This window comes from Onychostoma macrolepis, chromosome 08, assembly GCF_012432095.1.
Source record: "Onychostoma macrolepis isolate SWU-2019 chromosome 08, ASM1243209v1, whole genome shotgun sequence".
Classification (NCBI taxonomy): domain Eukaryota; kingdom Metazoa; phylum Chordata; class Actinopteri; order Cypriniformes; family Cyprinidae; genus Onychostoma; species Onychostoma macrolepis.
Genome location: NC_081162.1, coordinates 15148518 through 15154518, shown reverse-complemented (window position 1 = coordinate 15154518; position 6001 = coordinate 15148518).

Here is a 6001-nt window from a genome sequence, read left to right as displayed (position 1 = left end):
CAGTGAGATGGACACAAAACCGCTTCACGACGCCACGCCTTTTAAAGAGACGCGCCGGACACAAAAGATCACTTATGATACAAAACCCTAGCTGTGATACCTTTTGTTATTACACAATAGTATAATCTCACCGCAGAAGTATGTATTGTCTCTAGATTTTAATATATATATAGCATAGCTATTTTGGAAATTACGTCATTTATTTGTCATTTATTTGTCATTAATATATTCATGACCGAAGAAGACATGAGTGAACCAACTTCTTTGTCGACCAGTTCCAAAGATTATAACTGAATTCGGCATGCTTGCGTATTTATTTATTTAATACAGATAACTGACCTCAGTTATTATATCTTGTGACTAAATGTTGGCAGCTAATGAAGTATCTAATAGGAATTATCTTGAAATCTACCTCTCTTGTTCTCTGTAGACCCACACGGAAGTTATGCCTGGAAAAAGCTCAGGAGATTTCGACTGAATTTCCACAAAACATTTGTCATGCATAAGTCGTAGTCATTCATCACCTCTTGCATGTATATTATTTCATTTATTTAATATTTAATATTAAATTATTCATATTTTTGCTAATCTGACTATGTTTGCAATAGGTGTACTAGCTTGAGCTGTATAGCACATTTCACTATAAAATTATTTCCACATAATTCATCAGATCTTTCTTTACACCTAGCAGATTCTGTTTGCGTGATGTGAGAAACACATTCAGGTATTAAAGATAAACATAACTTTTTTTTTTTTTTTTCACAAAAGCATGAAATTGTGTTCTTGTGGGTATACAGGCCTGTGGGCTGCCGGTTAGTACGTGAAATATCAGCATAAGATCTGAAGCTGAGTGACTAAAGGCTGATTCATGAAACAGGAAGCCACACACATACACACACACACACACACACACACACACACACACACATGGACTTACACACTTTGTCTCTATCTGAGACATCCCCTCCAGTTAGAGGAGGGGCTGCACTCACTACCTGCATTCTCTCCTTATATGGAGAAAGAAAGAAATGTTGGATTTCACCGCTGAGAGAAAGGAGTGTTTAGTTCATCACACCTCTCTGAGGAGCTAATGTGATCTGGCATGCCGTAATACCAGCACACACTGAAAATCTATCCTTTGTGTTGTGTGCATGGTGAAAAAAACTGCATTAAAAGGGCCAGTAGGCAACCCATGGTTCCAGATGGCTGCTTTATAAACACACTTTTTTCCCAGAGAAGATTCAGATACAATTATGAGAGCCATAATTCACTAGGGACTCCTCTTACTACTCTCTGTGATGGCCTTTTGCCTGGAGGAAATGTGAACTGTAACCATTCTTGCTTTTTTGTACTTTTGTGGGATATATCTGGGTCAGATAAAATAAGCAAGCTGAAGAGAGTAACGCAAACACACACAAAGGAATCTCCCCATGTCTCTTTCCATCATTCATCTCGTTTCGTCACCCTGTTGTGTTTTTAAATATCTCATTTTCTTTCCTTCTCAGACCAATATGTATAAACAAATAAAAATGTAATAAAAGAAGATGAACAAAAAAAGAAGAAGATTAATACAAGCATGAAAGTCACTTGTCAGTGATGCAAATCCCAAATCCTTTTGTGCCTAAAATCCAAAAAGGTCATGATAGTTTCTGAGACTAGAGCGTGGTCTCATTAGAAAGTGACATAATTTTTTGACTATGACCTAGAAAAACAAGATTTCACAGTATATCTATAAGCTACTGAGGAGTGTGTGTTGATGTCTGTGTTAGACAGATTGTACAGCCCTCAGCTATGTAGAGCTAGCAGTAAATGAGCATCATGCTAGTCTGTGCAGCTGTTTGAATCTGGTCCTTGGATAGATGCCCAATCTCATAACAGGCCATTTTCTTTGTGTGAGAATAGAAACAGGAAACCATGCAGAGAAAGGGTGACTTTGAATAAAAAAGGAAATATAGGCAGTTATCCAACACAAATATGTATTGTTAGGCTATAAAATATCATATTACATTTAGCCTAACTAAAGTAGCGCAGATTATGTCAAATCTCTTGGTCAAAATATCTATATTTTAAATGTGTTGCCTGAATCACACAACAAACAAAACTTTTCTAGCATTACAAATTGTGTCAGACTGCAATTCATGGCAACATTTAAAGAGATAGTTCACCCAAAAATTTAAATTCTGTCATTACTTACTCACCCTCATGTCGTTCCAAACCCGTAAGACCTTCATTCATCTTTGAAACACAAGATATTTTTGATGAAATTTGAGAGCATGCGCAAATCAGCATTGTTTACATTCAGGAGAAAGTGCTAGCATGCTGAATGTAAACAGCGCTGATTACATTGATTATGTTCTGGGGAAAGGGCACGCATGGGTTCTGGTATTCTCCAAAATGGCAGAAGACCTTAAATCTGGGAGAAGAATTGTTGAATAAATTATGTTATTTTTGTTTTCTTTGCACTCAAAAAGTATTCTTGTAGCTTCACAAAATTGAAGTTGGACCACTGATGTCACATGGACTGTTTTACCGATGTCCTTACTATGTTTCTGGGTCTGGGAACATTTGTGTTGCTGTCTATGCAGGGTCAGAGAGCTCTCAGATTTCTACATGAGGGTGAGTAATTTATGACAGAATTTAAATTTTTGGTTGAACTAACTCTTTAAAAAAATTGCATTCAGCGTTGCCACAAGGGGTGCTATAGCCATCTCATCAGTTTTTATTAGGTTGACATGAATCAGTCTTGACTGGAAATTAAGTTAATATTCTTAAAACATTGCAATGGTGTTTGAATTTTGTTTAATACAAATAATGTGCATGGATGATTTATAATAAACACTGCAATATTACAAAAAAGGTGAAGAACTGTACATTTTGATTTGACAGTCTTTCATTGTGACATTTTGCTTTATAAGGACATAAATTAGAATTTTTAGGAAATATTATAACATTAAAACTACATCAGCAAATTATGTGAAATCTCTTGATGTCTTTGGCTCAATCGGAGTACCCAAGCCTGATTCAGTGTGCGCTTATGGTGATGTGGTCAGAGTGAAGCCGTGGTTGTGTCCGTGAGCTTCAGTGAGCTGGGTGCTATCCAGCGTTTGAGACAGACTGTCCAACTCAAGCCAATTTTACAGTTCTGTTGCTCTTTCTATTCAAACTCCTTCTTCAAAGCCTCCAGCTCATGCTCTCTCCTTCATCATCTCCTGCCAGGTCTTTATTTGCCCCACTGAGGCCATTAAACTAGCTCACACAGACACACCCACTCAGACGGCAATAGGAAATTTCGATTTGGAGTCTATTATAAAACAACTTCAAGGGAACATGAACAGAGGTTTAGGCACCATTTACAGCAGTGGATTAATGCGTTTTAAAACACATTAGGCTAAAAACAAATTAGCTGGTGCAGCTGGAGTTGTAAAATCTATTAATGACAGTGTGATGTTTGGCTATAAAACTTCTGGCAGTCAAGTCTGTGGTGGATAGCATTAGTTCAGGCCTGGAGTCAAACGCATACATGCACATACACACAAAGAGCATAACGGCAGTACTAGTCCCAAAGGAGAATACACTGACAGATCTGTGAGTACAGTACAATGAGGATCAGCTGTTTTATGAATTATTAATGAGCACAAGCCCAGTGAGACTATTGATTCAAGCTGCTGCCAGTAAAGTGAGAAAATGAGCAGGTTTCTGTTGAAACTCACTTTACTCATTCAGAAACAATAGTCAGGACTGTAGATCTGGTCTGACAGCTGTCTGTGTGAGTTTCAAAACACCAGTACCATCGTGCGCATTATTTATCGACTGTAATAGTGAAAGTGGTTGTGCGGGTCTTAGCCTAAATATCAGTGTAACGAATAGTGTTGCTAGTCTCGTTGATGATTGTTTTGCACTGTTTGCACATGGACTTTTTTTAGTGGAAGCTTTAAGGTAGGCCTAATATACCGGTAAAATATAAATATTAATAATACTAATAATAACTTATATGTTAATAAGGACTATATGTTATCTCTTACTCCAGGGTTTCCCAAATTGGGGTTTGTAAGTTGATGAACAGCTAATAATGGATGAAATCATAGAAATGTCAAATTTAAATTAATTATTTACAAATAAAAACATAAATCTAAATAAAACACACTTAGAAATTTTATTTGATTACCTGCATGCCATGTGACCATTAACTGACATCCGAAAAAATGAGAACTGTGAACATGCAAATGTGTCATGAATTATTGAAATATTAACCTAAAATATCAGGAGGTACTTTAAATTGAGTGTCCAGAGGGTTAGCTAAGGTTTGAGAATGCCTTACTCTGCATGTGTGTTCCCTGCAGATCAAACCCGTGACCTTACCAGCTGAGCTACAGGAATGGCAAGTTCAGTTCATTTGTTTGTTAGAACAATACATTGAATTATAAGATTACTTGAATGACCTGAATTACAAGAAGACACAACCGTCTTCTCCCACATCTGGACCCAATACCTCACCAAAACTGAATGACACTGCACTGGCTTTGAGACACTTCAAGGACAGATGCTGGGTGGACCACGACTGCATCTGTTCAGTGTGAGGTAAGGCAGAGAGAAAGAGAGGGCAGTCAAAAAACATCTGTTCGGCCAAATTCAAGGGATGGTGAGATCACTGTATATCTAAATGTAGTTCTGAGTTTCTTTGGATTTGGCTCAGAGAGCTTTATGTTGTCCCACCCAGGTGTCACGAAATAACTGTCAACCATGAATTCACTGAAAGGGAAAGGGTATGAGAGAATCTTAACCTTGGACAGAAATGCACTAACACATAATTAGGCAGAATTGATTAGGTCTCATGATGTGCCTTGATAAACATTTAGTTTATCCAAGTTAATTTATTGGCGTTCTAGAAGATTCTGTCATGTTGTAAATCATTTTGAAATGGATTATGTATTGATCCTTCTGAGTCAGTCCTTACTAAGCTAATTTACAGAAAGACATAAACTCATTCTCAAGATGAATGAACACACAGAAAGACAGCAACAACTACGTTGTAAACAAGTTAAACAGGGCAACGCCTAAGCAGAAGAACGGGACAATGCAGCATCATGCACCCGGTATTTTTCCCCATTAAAACTGATCACACCTAAATAATTGATTAGTATTTTTGTTATATATATATATATATATATATATATATATATATTAACATGTGACTTATTAGTGGTGTATTAAAGCTGGTCTCACTTTCATTCTCCCCATTGAACCCAGATAAAATATAGTTGAATTTTGAACAGTTTCCAGAACTCATCAACACAAAAGAAATGCCCTGAAAACCCTCTCGGTTGGTTTTAAAAGCCTCTATTGTAGATTTTGACTCTCACGTCCCTCCAAGCAAAGGTCCACTGAGTGTTGGATTGAGCACAGTGCACTGCTGTAAAGCGCTAGTGTGATTGTATCTATTGAATTGCATCTCTCTCAGTCAAGGCCTGAGGAGAGAGCTAATTGAACAATAGAGTTAACAGATGCCAGTTAAGGGAATAGTTTAGCACATCTCCTACATCTAACTGTAATTTAAGTCAGAATTTGGATTGTTTTTCTGTCAGTTTTCATGAACTGATCTGTTAGAGGTTTGATCTAAAAGTAAAGTCTGTCTCTTTCTGCGTGCTTTCTTTGAATACGGGGTGCCTCAAGGCTATTTCACTGAGCTGTTTCCTGATCTCTTTTTCCTGCCTCTGTCTGTTTTTGAGGGTGTAGTGACCCATATAGGTAGAAATAGCTCATTACACCATACTCGCAAGCCACAGGGTGCATCCAATCAACCTCACCAACCACTGCCATTTCCATTCAGATTAAGTACTTTTGTATTTTAATGAATCCATGTGCAATGGGTGTGGGCGCCGTTTAGCTGGGAACAAACATAATACAAAATCTGTAGTTTGCGTTGCTATTACACTGACATTGATAATATTGGCTGTGTGTAATTTTATCAATTTAGTACTTGTAAACTAAATGTAAATGCAAA